The sequence below is a fragment of the Heterocephalus glaber genome, unplaced genomic scaffold (assembly GCF_053883595.1).
Source record: "Heterocephalus glaber isolate CG9 unplaced genomic scaffold, H.glaber_assembly_v1.0 deba00001504, whole genome shotgun sequence".
Lineage (NCBI taxonomy): Eukaryota > Metazoa > Chordata > Mammalia > Rodentia > Bathyergidae > Heterocephalus > Heterocephalus glaber.
The window spans coordinates 46,691,986-46,706,329 of NW_028258324.1; the positions used below are offsets into that span (position 1 = coordinate 46,691,986).

Consider the following 14,344-nt stretch of genomic DNA (forward strand, 5'->3'; position numbering starts at 1 on the left):
ACAGAGTAAAAATAAGGAAATCATGAGAACACTCTGGAAAACTGAATTTTTCAAGTTCCCTAGTATTCATCACATTTCCGGAGAGAGGATCCTGATTGGAGAAAGCTTTATTTAGCGTGGTAATGAATTTTTTAACATACAGAAACACTGTATGTCTGTCTTATTTACTTTTCTCATTGCTGAAACAAAACACCCAACATTCAAAGTTAAAGGAAGAAAGTTTATTTAGCTCACAGTTTGTAGAGGTTTCAGTTCATAGTTGGCTGGCTCCAAGGCAGGGTGGCAGGGCAGACGGACATCTCAGAGGAGAATCAGTTCATGGCAGGCAGAAGACAGCAAAGTAGCATCCAGCAAGCCACAAGTGACAAGCAGTAACCCTCTTTCTGTTCCTTATGTGCTATCGAGTCTACCCACCCTTAGGCTGGATAGAACTCACACTCAGTGGGGATCTGTCTTAATCCCAGCATCACATTATGAATCAATCCCAGCATCACATCCTTTATCCCAGCATCACATACCCTAGATCCAGCAACTTCAGAAAAACCCCACCTATGACTGAATGAGGCTTGGGGGAGGGGCGTCTAGACATAAACCATAACAATGTCCAAATGAATCCAGTACAGAGTTCAATATCTCTACTCTATAAAGCAAAGGAATTTTGAATTTCAGAGGCAACACGGGAAAAATGACAGAGCTCAGAGACAAAGAAAAGGGATTCAGAAAGGTCACAAATGTTCTGGAGAGAAGGGAAGAATGACAGTAGCCAGGGAAAGTGAGAGCAAGCATGAGGACATATAGGGATGACTAGGAAACCCTGATTAGCAATTCCTACTGTGGGTACTCCAATTCAGGAAAGAGGAGTGGAAAAGGCGAATCCAGCAAAGGAAATTGAGAAGAAAGGATTACAGAGATGGAAGAAAAGCAGAAGGCTGCAAGCTGTCTTGAAGGGTGGAAAGAGCTACGTTAGGTTCTTGAATTTAAATGCCATCTATGCATCAGTGACGGTAGGAGAGAAAAAACTTTTCCTCTGCCTCTTAGATTCTGTAACAGGGGCCTATGAATTAAACTGACAAAATAAAGAATAAGAGAAGAAAAGCATACAGATTTTATGTAATGTTAAGATATTTACCATTCATGGAAGCTTTACAGAAAAAAAAGTAAACTCTTACTGTAAGACCAAGGGCCTTACCAAACGCTCCGAGGAGCTGACTGCAGCGAAGAACACCTGGGAAGGAACACACCGGACAAGTTGGAAAGTGAAACAGACCTTAGTCTGGCCAGACGGCACTCCCAAAGCAAAGTAGCTTAGAGAGGCGGCTAGCCCAGAGTCCGAGGCTCTTTTATAGGGGGTTGCAGGGGAAGTTAACAGGTGAAATTTACAGAAGAGGAACAAAGGTTAGTGGTCAGCTGACACGTACTGATGGTCAGCAGATGTTTGTAGATTGTTCTATAAACATGAGTATTTGAACAAAGAGGTGAGTAATTTACTTTGGGACCTTATGGCTGATACAGATCTTATCTAGTGTCTGGAACTAACAAGCATCTTTATCTATTTACTCACAGTCACAGTTGGGGCTAGGGGAGTTTTATGATTACAGAGTTATGCAGTCCCACATTCCCCACTGATTTTACAACTTAAGTAATCTTACGTATAAACGTAGGCATCCATTGTATACAACAGCATGACAATAGTAAGCATATACACACAACTATAATGATGAGAAAAAGTTGTTTTAACCATTGTAGGTTGGGCAACCATTTAGTTAGCCATTGGAACAAGTCCCAGCCATCTTCATTATGTACCCTTTGAGCCAGGTCTTCCAATTGTTTTACCTTTTCTTTGATTTTTGGACTATTGTCAGTAAGATTGAAACAACACATATTTCTTATTTTCTCACAACCTTGGTGGTGGAAGAGCAACAAATAGTCTATCGCTGCCCTATTATCTAAGATTGCCTGTCTCTGTTCTTGTAACTCTTGGTTAAATTGACTGGGATATAATTGAAAGTTATTCCTTCACAGGTGTAAAACCATCCTATTGGCAGGGAGATATGGCAATCGTTATACATAATTTTTTGTTTTATATGGCAGGGCATTCCTTCTGACCATTTTATCCTCAGACATTTGGTTGTACAATTTTTATACATAGCACATTGGGTATTATTTGACATAATTACCCGGGGTGTATATAATTTGACAGCATTTTTAGGTTTACGACATAAGGCATGTCCCCAATACATGATGGAAATTTACATCAACATTTAGACAGAATTCAGACAAGTTAAGTGAGTTTGCCAATTGAATCCATACATTTTTTGTGTGATCTAGTCCTCTTGGGGGCAATACTGCCAGTGTCCCAGAGAACATTATCATGAAGGCGAAACATCTCCAACCCACTCCAATCTTAGCTTTTGGTTGCCTGGTTGGCTGATAACATTCCATGTGTCCTTTTTGACATCCACTGGGGGTCTTGTTTTCAGATGGTTGCAATGTATCCAGGCAGAATGTCCAGCCACCTTCACCGCCAAGGGAGTTGACAGGACAACAGGAACCGGTCCCTTCCAACGAGGTTCCAGGGTCTTGGAATCAAACCTGCAAATAAAAACCAAATCTCCCAGCTTATAGGGTAAAGGTTGTAAAGGTTTTTCATTTGGACTAGTCATTTTCTTTCATAATGTCTCATGTAGCTCTGACTGAAGCTGATGAACTGCTTTTAAGGATTTAAGGAGTTGAAGGTGGGAAACCTTTTCCTTTAATTCTACATCTATTAATGGAATGATTGGGGAAGATCACCCATAAACAATCTGGAAGGGGGACAGATTGAGGGGAGGCTTGGGAGTGCACCTCGTTCAGAGGAGGGCAAAAGGGAGAAGCTCTACCCAACCTAGTTCAGTCTCCAAGCATAATTTAGTCAGAATCTCCTTTAAAGTTCGATTTGTTCTTTCTACCTGTCCTGAACTTTGAGGCCTATAGGCACAGTGTAGATTCCACTTTATTCCAAGGATATTACTAATTAATTTAGATATCTTAGCCACTGGACCATTGTTGGACCCCAGAGCTAAGGGCAAACCAAAATGGGGAAGTATTTCTGTCAGGAGCTTTTTAACTGTTACTTCAGCTGTCTCCCTCTTAGTAGGGTATGCTTCTACCCATCCAGAAAATGTATCCACAAAAACTAGCAGGTATTTGTACCCATACATGCCAGTCTTCATTTCAGTAAAGTCCAATTCCCAATGTTCTCCTGGAGTTAATCTGCTGTGTCGGACCCCAGGGAGCCTGGTTACCCAATTAGCATTTACCTTGAGGCAGGTGGAGCATCGTCTCACCATGTCCTGGGCCTTTTGGGTTAATCCTTCACTGAGGAAATGAGGTCGCAGGGCAGCCATCATCCTTTTCTTGCCGAGGTGGGTGGACTCATGTAGTTCTCGCAGCAACATATCTGCTACAGTGGCTGGGAGCACCACCTTTCCAACCTTAGTCATCCACCATCCATGTTTTTCTTGAGTCCAGTGCTTCCCGTTCATTTTTGCCACCTCTTTATCAGCGTATTCAGGTTTTTCTGGGAGTACTGGCGTGGGTAGCAAAACCATTTGCTTCCCCACTGATTTTTGGGCAGCTTGCTTTGCTGCTCAATCAACAGCATTATTACCAGTTATCTCGGGGCTAGACCCCTTTTGGTGCCCATGGCAATGGATGATGGCGACCTCTCGAGGCATCCAGATGGCTTGTAGCAATGCCAATATCTCCGTCTTATTTTTTCTTTCTTGGTACCGGGGATCGAACTCGGTTCCTTGCGCTTGCGCGGCAGGCGGCGAAACCACTGAGCTAAATCCCAGGCCTCAGTCTTATTTTTAATTTCCTTTCCTTCGGAGGTCAACAGCCCTCTATTTTGATAAATCTCCCCATCTACATGGGCAGTGGCAAAAGCATAATGGCTATCAGTGAATATATTTATCCTTTTTCCTTTTCCCAATTCCAGAGCCTTGGTCAAAGCAGTCAGCTCAGCTCTCTGAGCTGATGTCCCTTGAGGTAGCCCCTGCTCCCATTCCACCTGTTGGTCCTGGTTGACCACCACCGTTCCAGCATACCGTACACCATCACGAATGAAACTGCACCCATCAGTATAGAAAGTTATCTCTGCTCGGGGGACGGACTGGTCCGTCAAGTCCGGACGGCCTCCCCTCAAGTTTTCAAGAGTCTCGAGGCAATCATAGATGGGCATTTGTTCGTCAGATTCCAGGAGTAGAGTAGCCGGAATGAGGCTAGCGGTGGTGGCAAACTTAATGCGTGGCTGCTCTAATAGGAGTCCTTGATATTGTAACAGTCTGGCATTAGACAGCCATTTGCTAGGTGAGCTATTCAACAAGGGCTCAATGGCATGGGGAGTGATCAAAGTCAAATCCTGTCCAAAGGTCAATTTGTCAGCCTCTCAGGTTAAAGCAGCTGCTGCTGCTACTGCTCTCAGACAAGTAGGCCACCCTCGGGCCACTGGGTCGAGCTTCTTTGAGAGGTATGCCACAGGCCGCTTCCATGGCCCCAAAAACTGAGTAATCACTCCCTTAGCTACCCCATTTTTCTCTACTACATACAGGGTGAAGGGCTTAAGTCTGGCAATGCCAGGGCTGGTGCCAATGCAAGTGCAGTCTTAAGCAATTGAAATGCCTGCTGGCAAGCCTCAGTCCATTCGAGGGGTGTATTTCCTCCTGCAGTGGCCTCGTGCAGGGGTTTGGCAATCTCAGCAAAGCCAGGAATCCAAATCCTGCAATAGCCAACTGCCCCTAGGAACTCTTGCACCTGTTTCTTTGAGCCTGGCTTCGGAATCCGGAGAATTGCAGATACTCTTGATTCTGCCAGCCTCCTCTTTCCCTTTTCAAGAATATAGCCCAAGTAGGTTACCTTGGTCCAGCAGAGCTGAGCTTTCTTCCAAGACACCCGATATCCCAGGTCTTGGAGAGCTTTCAGGAAGCCCTTGGTGGCTGCAATGCATTCTTTATCAGTTGAAGTCACCACCAGGAGGTCATCAACATACTGAAGAATAGTCACCTGGGGAAACACTTTTCTTACCTCATGTAAATCCTTGCTGAGAGCTTCCCCGAACAGAGTGGGGGAATTTTTGAATCTCTGTGGCAACTGGGTCCATGTCAGTTGTCCAGTAGTTCTGGTGTCTGGGTCAGTCCATACGAAGGCAAAGAGGGGCTGGCTCACAGGTGCTAGAGGCAGGCTGAAAAATGCATCTTTGAAGTCTAATACCAAGTACCACACATGAGCAGGAGGGATGAGACTCAACAGAGTATAGGGGTTCTGTACCGTTGGGTGGATGGTCTCTACCCAGCTGTTTACCTCCCGCAAATCCTATACCGGTCTGAAGTCTGAGGTGCCAGGCTTTTTTCACGGGAAGCAGGGGTGTACTCCAGGCTGACTGGCAAGGGATCAAGATGCTGGCTTCCTGGAGTCAGTGGATGTGTTTGGAGATCCCCACCTTGGCCTCGTCAATCTTTTTTATCTACTAGAAGAACCCCATCTCTTTCTTTCTTAGTCTCTTTCTTTTTAACTTCTCACAATCCCTTTTATAATGCCCCTTCTCTTTGCAATATGCGCATTGATCCTTCTCTAACAAGGGCCATACTTTACTTTTATGCTCTTTTTTATTTTCTCTGTATTCCTTTCAGATAAAACCTCCATCTGCTAAGGCTGCAATATTTGCTTTTCTATCTTTTTAGCCATTCTGTCATCAAAAGGATCCCTGTTATTAAACACCATCATTGTCACACTCATCATTTTTTCCCTATTTTCTCCCTCAAATCTCTCAATCCACTGCAATTTCTTTCTAATATCTAGGGCTGACTGAGTGACAAAAGCCAAATTAATCACCTGTCGATTTGCAGGGGCATCTGGGTCAATTGGAGTATATGTACGGTATGCTTCCAACAGATGCTCCAGAAAGGCAGAAGGGGATTCCTCAGGTCCTTGAAAGACCTCGTTTACCTTGCTCAAATTGGTAGGCTTTCGAGCGGCTCCCCTCAAGCCAGCTAGGAGATGCTGATGGTAGTTTTGGAGAGCTTCTCTCCTGCCCAAGGAATTAGTTTGCCATGGGGGATGGGTGGACAGAAGTTGGGCCTCAATACGGGCCCGCTGTTGTTCATCGAGTGGGCCCTCCGTTCCTCCTAACACTGACTTTATGGCTTGCCCTCGGATCCTTTTGCCACGGGGGATGGGTGGACGGAAGTTGCGCCTCAATACAGGCCTGCTGTTGTTCGAGTGGGCCCTCCGTTCCTCCTAACACCAACTTTATGGCTTGCCCTTGGATCCTTTCTCTTTCCTCGGAGGTAAAAAGGGCTTGGAGAAGTTGTTGACAGTCATCCCAGGTTGGGTCATGGGTATGAAAAACAGATTCTAGGAGGGAGATCAAAGCCTGAGGTTTTCCTGAAAAAGGGAGATTTTGATGTTTCCAATTATACAAATCACTGGTAGAGAAAGGGATATAGACATAATGACCCTGTTCTATTTCCCTAAGAGGCAGCAGAGGAACTGAACTAGTCCCTTCAGTGGGAGCCCTGCTGGGACCATAAGTGGGCCCTGTTCGAGTGTGGGAGGGGGAGGTTATAGAATCTGGAGATTTTTCTTCTTCAGCAAGAGGAACGTAGAAAGGGTTTCGAGATCTGGGGCTGACTTTATCAGAGGAGGAAGATGGCTCCACATAGGGTGGAGGTCTTATAAAGGGGTCTAAGGGATCAGGATCTTGTGAGAGCACTGGCTTGGGAGCCCAGGCCTTGACCTCTTGGGGTTCCCTTGGGGCCATAACCAAAATGCGAGAGTTTATTCACAAGGAACAACGCTGCAACCAAGCCGGAGGCTCTTGACGAGACTGAACCCAGATATTTATATATGGAAACTGATCAGGATGGCTAGGGTGCCCGGTGACCCTTTTCCATACCGCCCGGCAGAGGCTTGGGCCAAAAGAGCCCTCAGCTGGCCATCCAACTCCTAAGGCCAGCCATTCCAATTGACACAGGGAGCTAAGTTTTCCGTGAGAAAATTTAACCCCATATTCGTCCTACTGTTTGGGGGAAAAAGCCAATTTAAAATTAATGAGAAAACAATCCAATGGGGTATTTTTGGAGCAGGATCCTCCCATCTCTGCCCCGATGGTTTGGAAAGAAATACAAAATTGAGGACACTAACGTACGAACAACAAGACAAACAGGCGCCACAACAAAAGTGAAACTAAATCTTCCCTTGTTCCTCGTCAGGAAACTTGGGGTCAGGGGAGACTTACCAGCCCGTCAGCCACCTCACTCCTAACAACAAACGGTTGCAACCGGCCAAAAACTTACCTCCAGAGGTTTTCTGAGGCCTGTGCCTAGAGACTCCTGCTGGATCCCGCCACTGAGTCTCGGCTGAACCGGGGCTCCTTACCCGGGGATCTCGCTGGGGCCTCCAAAATGTAAGACCAAGGGCCTTACCAAACGCTCCGAGGAGCTGACTGCAGCAAAGAACACCTGGGAAGGAACACACCGGACAAGTTGGAAAGTAAAACAGACCTTAGTCTGGCCAGACAGCACTCCCAAAGCAAAGTAGCTTAGAGAGGTGGCTAGCCCAGAGTCCAAGGCTCTTTTATAGGGGGTTGCAGGGGAAGTTAACAGGCGAAATTTACAGAAGAGGAACAAAGGTTAGTGGTCAGCTGACACGTACTGATGGTCAGCAGATGTTTGTAGATTGTTCTATAGATAGCAGTGTCTGGAACATCAGTTTTTGAACAAAGAGTTGAGTAATTTACTTTGGAACCTTATGGCTGATACAGATCTTATCTAGTGTCCTGGAACTAACAAGCATCTTTATCTATTTACTCACATTCACAGTTGGGGCTAGGGGAGTTTTATGATTACAGAGTTATGCAGTCCCACATTACCACCACCAGTGGGCTCAATCTCCACCACTAGGAGGAAAAAAGTGAAAAACTAAAGCAGTATTTACATTTGAAGGCTTATATATCATTTTAACAAAGAGTGATAAAATTATAGAGAAATGACTTCATAAAAGAGGAGGGGTTTGGGCTCCCAAGGGCAGGCGAATTGTGGGAAGGTAGATCTATGGGAGTAGAGAGGGTTATTTAATAAGGTTCATGTATGCAAACTCATCTCAGTGCTGTCTACATCACTGGTGACAAAGGTTGTTTCCCTGTACCAGGAAGAGGATATATCCACAGGGCAAATGCATACCCTGCTTTTTAAATGGCAGACAAGGAGGAAGGCAGAAAGCTCTTGTGGTGTCTACTTTTCTTCATTGCCTTCAGTTCAAAATACTCCTTAGGACAAAACAGCATATTTGGAGTGGCATCTTCTGATTCTCTTCAACTCCCAAATTTCTATCTCCAGCCTGGATCTCTTCCTGAATGCCACTGTTCATATACCAAACTGTATATTCTACATCTCTACTTAGGTGTTCTTTAGGCTTTTCAACACTTATACAACAAAAACCAAATACCAATCCTTTTCCAGTATTAATCTTTCACATTTTAGTAAGCTGCAATTCTATTCTTCTAGTCAAGTCAAAAGTCTTAACAGTCATCCTTGATTCCTCTCTTTCCCTTGTGGGACTGTGTGATTCAAAAGTTAATTACTCCCCTAGATTCTGTTGCAAATTTGATGGTTGGAGTGTGTTTGCCTCGGGACAATGGACAATCAGTAATAGGGCGAGGTTACTCAGCCATCTGTTTGTCCTAAATCCAAATGTCCCGGGGCCCAGTATCTATAGGACAATCTGTAAACAGGGTGGTCGTAACTGTCAGTCAGGATGTCTGCTGAACATCAGCATGTGACAATGAGCCACTAACCTTTGTTCTTTTTTTTCTGTGAATCCACATGTTAACCCCCCCCCCCTTAACCCCCTATAAAACAACCTCGGACTCTGAGACAGGTGCCTCTCTGAGCTATTTTGCTTCGGGAGTGCCGTCTGGCCAGACTAATAAAGGTCTGTTTCCCAACATGGCTGGTGTGTTCCTTCCCGGGTGTGCTCCACTCCAGCTCCTTGGAGCATTTGGTAAGGCCTTTGGTCTTACATTCTGGAGGCACCGCTGGGATCCCCGGGTGTGCTCCACTTCAGCTCCTCGGAGCGTTTGGTAAGGCCCTCGGTCTTACACCCTCATATTCAGAACCTCACTGATTCTATCTTCAGAATATAACCAGAGTCCCAGCACCTCCTATCAATTCCAGTGCAACAACCCAAGTCTAAGGCACCATCATCTCTCACTTGTTTGCTATAACAGCCTATTAATTGAACCTCCTGCCTTCTATCCCTGCACCTCTTCCCATAGCCCATTCTCAGCACACCACTCAGAATCCTTTTAAAAGAAAAGCCATAGCATGTTATAAAGAATAGTTTATGTAGTTGGCCTATGATTGAGGCAGCTAGCTAGGGGAAGGGCCTGAGTTAGAGGTCAGGTAATCAGCCATATTGATGGGAATTGAAATAAGAATAGACAGTGACCTAGGACTTTGGACCAAGGATGAACTTCCTCAGGCAACATGGAATCCACCCCCTCCCCCCACTAAAGGGAGGTCCAGCCTTCTTACTAAGCTCCTGAGTTTTGAGGAATTTAAAATACAATGAACTTCCTTGGGCAACTGGGAATACACCCCACTCCCTACTGAGCTGGAGTGCTGAGGAACTTAAAATGCAAAATACCGTAGCCAGTTTCTCTCTAAAATCCCCATTTCCTTTAAATCCTGCATGCTGAGGAATTGGGTTAGAGAGCCTGAGTTCCAACTGGTCATTTTAAATCCAGAGTCACCTGTGATAGGTGGTCATTAAACAACTGAGCAGTTCTTGTGCTCTGCTTATCTATAATTACTCTGGCTCCAGGGGCCATGTGGCCACCCACTCAGGACACCTTTTGGAAATCCCAGAGCTATTCTTCTTATTATTATTCCAATAAAATTCTCCAGATTTCCAGTTTTATTCCTCAATGTTGTGAGAACATGAGCCCAGTACATATGGTAATAATGTCACTTCTCTGCCCCTAGTCCAGTTTAACACACTCTCTGATAGCCTCCATTTTACTCAGAGTGAAAACCAAAGTCATTACAACAGCCCACAAAACCCTATGGCGCCTGGCCCTGTTTCCTTTCTGAATGTAGCCCCTAGTTCCCTCCCTCTTTTGGATCTACTTCAGACAGTGACTTCCTTACTGTTCCTCAAATGCACCCAACTCTCCCACCTCTGGACTTTTGTTAAGTGCTGTTCAATCCACCTGAAGTACAAGAACCTCAAATCTCCACTGAACTTACTCTCTCCTCCGTCATGGCTTTTTTTGCCAAAGATAATCCCCTCAAAGAGAACTGCTCTGATTAAGTTACAATTACACCTTCCTTCCCACAGCCAGCAGTTTCTTTTTTATCTGCTTTCTCCGCTTTAACTGTGTGTGTGTGTGTGTGTGTGTGTGTGTGTGTGTGTGTGTGTGTACCAGGGATCCAACTCAGGACTGTGCTTTCGAGGCAGGCGGCAGCACCACTTAGCTAAATCCCTGGCCCCTCTTCCCCTTGGCTTTTAATTATCATATAACTTGCCTCCTATATCTGATAGTTCTCTTCTTCTTGAAATACAAGTTCCATGAGGGCAGAGATGCTTGCCTCAGTATACTTCCCAGTACCTAGAACAAAGACCTGCACTGAGTAAACCTTCAATAAACATGTTTAATGAGTGAATAAATGTAACTCTCCTCTTTTTCTCAAAAACTCATAAGTCTCCTTATTTAATAAGGTCTCCTTTGAGTAGTAGTTTGGCTTTGGCAAAAGGACAAGAGACAGTGCTCTTCATTGGGGGGGGGTCAAATGATAGAAACGAGATTGCAAATTTGGAGGGAAACGAAAGCAAGAAGTGACTTGGAGAAACTCCCCACTACCAGGATCAAAGATAGGGACAGGGTGCTGGAAAGAGCGTTGACCTATTTTTACATAAGTATTAAATGGGAAGGAGACCCAGAAATTTGATACTTAATTTATAAGTGGGAACACAGCTGCCATTTGTGCTATTGAAGATGACCTGACTCGTAGAGGATAGAGTTGAGGAAAACAATTAGGAAGCTGTCACAGTAATTGTTCATGTAAGTAATGATAAAAGACCTGATGACACCAATGGCTGTAGGAATGATGCAGCAGGGAAGAATTTGAAACATCTTAGGTATAGAATCAATAGGACTGATGCGTGATTGGTAGAAAGACATGGCTGGGATACTTCTAAAGTTTTAGCATGAGTAATGGAGTGAATTATGATACAGTTATCAGAATTAATGTAGTAAAAGGAGCAGGTTTTGCTAGGGAAATAGTGATTTCTACTTGGATATCCAGTGAAGGTATACAGAAGACAGGTGGAAATAAACATTTGTGCAGTCTTTTGGAATTAAGCTGTATGCATGAGATTTCCCCCTGAAAGTACAAAAAGAAGAGAAGCTGAGTATGGAGATGTTATTGAGTAGCCTGCTTCTAAAAGTGCCTCACCACTTAAATATTACCAGGTTCTGGGTTGCTCATCTCTCCTTCTGGAGTTAAGATTCCAGGTTCTTGTCTTACACAAAGAATTGAATGAGACAGGCCAAAAATAGTGCCAAAAGTTTTTTTGAAAAGTGGAGAGTAAAGGGGTATGGGAGAAACCAGCTCTGCAGAGCAAACGTGGGCAGAACAAGAGAATAAGAAGGTAAAAGCAAAAATGAAAGTACACACTGCATCTGGAAAATGCAGTGTGGGCCACTGTGAGAAGTTAGGCTAGCAAGATCTTCTTGGCATCTGCGTCCTTTATACTATTCAAATCTCGAGGAACCTGAGAGAATCTCTACATATGGGTCCTGAGAGGTGGTGCCGGATCCCACACCTCAGGCTAAGGCCAGGTCTAGGCATCCTATACAAAACCTGCTCAAGTTCTCACGAGAAGTCCATGTGCAGAACCGATCTGTGCATGTGTTCTGGGATCTTGTAACTAACAGGTCACATCTACTTCCCCAGCCAGCTTTACCACCCCTTAATCTCTTATCTCAGAGGTATGGTGGCCAGGAACATTTGAGAGCTAGACAGACAGAGAAAAGCCAAACAGAAATCAGAAGGGAGAAGCTGCTACAAGTTGAGTTGCCCTTATCCAAAGAGTGTGAGACCAGAAGTGTTTGAGATTTTGGATTTTTTTCCTGAACATATACATGATGAGATAAATTGGTTTCATAAACACCTTTATATGTAGCCTGGATTTTATACGGTATTTTCAGTGCATCTGCATTTTGACTGTAACCCATCCCATGAAGTCAGGTGTGGAATTTTCCACCATGGCATCTCGTTAGCACTTAGTGTACCTACCCTGCTGAGTGCAGTGGTGGGGAAGTAGGGAAGGCAGCCAGACCTGGGTCTAGGACCTCTCCGCACCTTCCTTTCTCCCCAACATCTGATTAGGAGAGATCTGTCTAAAATGACTAAAGACAATTGTAAAACCAAATGACAATGCAAGATGTTTCATAAGAGGAGACAGATATAGATTGGTAATCAGGTTCCTGTCTGCCAAATAGCCTCTGTCCACACCTTCCCCCTACATGAGTCTAAAATGTCTTCATCTACATTTTACTTCCGTAAATTTTGCCCTAGCCACATGGTGCTTGCACTACTACTTAATTTTGCCTCTAAATTGACTCTTTTTTTTTTTTTTTGGTACCAGGGATCGAACTCAGGACCTTGTGCTTTCGAGGCAGGCGCAGTACTGGGCTAAATCCCCGGCCTCTAAATTGACTCTTTAAACGCTTTTTAAAAAATAAGAAACTTGATTATTACCATAATTGAAACATGGGTACCACTTTTCATAAATATTAGGCTGTTGCCACCCAAAGTCTTTGGGTGGAAGTTTAGTCTGTTAGAAAAAAAAAAGATAGAGGGATAAAGGCATGCCAAAGATGGAGAGTAAATCAAGTAGTGAATGGTCAATACCGTCAAACACTTTTTAAGATGCTAGCCAAGAAGGCAAATGGATTTGACCAATGAATTACACTAATAGTGAGAGGAAGAGGTAGAAACCAAATTGACATTGTCTAAGCAGCAAACAGCAGTGAGAACAAGGGGAGAGTAAACTAAAACTATTCTGAAGGTGGTAAAATAGCTTGAGAGGGAGCTATTGTCCACAAGGACTTTTCATTGTTCATTCACCATATCCTAGCCTAACACTTCAAATCTACTAGGCACTCAGTATCTATTAAGTGAAGTAGTACTTCCATGTATAGATCAACTGTTTATTGTTAGTCATTACTTCTTTCTTACCTCCTTGCTGACTACACATACCCAAATTATAGATCATAGAGGGAAAGAAGCTAAATGGTTCATGTAAGAGCAGCATAGCATAATCCAGAAAAGAACTTTAGCTGTCTCCCTTTATAAAAAGATTAGGCATCAAGATGCTGCAATTAACTGCTATTGAGTTAGATTCGTGATACTGAAAACTTGAACATTTGTGAAATAATAAATTTCACGTTACCTTACATTACATTAATCAGAATACAGGCTACCATATTACATGTAATCTCAAGTCAGGGGACACGAAAACTTGTAAAGGCAACACACATGCGCAAGCACAAAATATGTATAAATACAAGAAGAAAAATTACTAAAATGATTAAAAGATCTGATTGGTAGAATTCAACTTATTTCTTTCATCTTGATTTCCTGTATATTTCCTACAACTACAAATGGTTTAAAGTCTCCATAAAGTCACAGAAATTTGTATCCAAATACTTAAGAGCTACGGAAACCCCTTCTCTTTGGCCTAGTTGACTTTAAAATAACAATAATCATCATAGTAATTCGCCAGACTGGAAGCAGCCTGCAAGTTTCTTTATTCCAGCGACTCTCCTGTTCTTCTAACTGGTAATTTCCTTGGGTTCTCCCTGACTTCAAGATTTTAAAGTTGTATTTTGAGAAGCCACTTGGAAAACAGAATGGAGAGTGCAAAGTTTAAGTTTAAGACCGTACTACCCCATACACTGAATTGGGTAAGATCGTTGGCTTAGGTCTTTGCTTTGCGCAGTAAAACGAGTCAGTGTGCACTTCTGTCCCCCACGGTTAGCTCCTCGAACTCACGGTAATCCTCCTGTCTCAGCCTCCCAAGAGCCGGGGCTACGGGTGTGCGCCACCTGTGAACCTGTGTGCGTGAATTTCTCATCTTTTAAATAGAATTTCGTGAAATTTAAATGAAGCGAGTGAGAGCTCAGGGACACTATCAAAGGAATTGCCACAGGCAAAGATTTCTAGGACTCAGTAGGTTTCCGTAATCCCTCCAAGCAACGCCTCACCCAAAGGGACTGGATCTGACTCTGAAGGGGCGG

The 14,344-nt window shown here is 43.9% G+C and overlaps 1 long non-coding RNA gene across 1 annotated transcript; it reads right to left on the minus strand.

Moving 5' to 3' along the window:
* Positions 1-206: 206 nt before the first annotated feature.
* Positions 207-14,317, minus strand: LOC147825328 (uncharacterized). The gene is made up of 3 exons (XR_015440945.1): positions 7,335-14,317; positions 3,300-6,423; positions 207-2,592 (listed from the first exon to the last, which is right to left on the minus strand). It is a non-coding gene; the product is annotated as an uncharacterized LOC147825328 (long non-coding RNA).
* Positions 14,318-14,344: the final 27 nt, after the last annotated feature.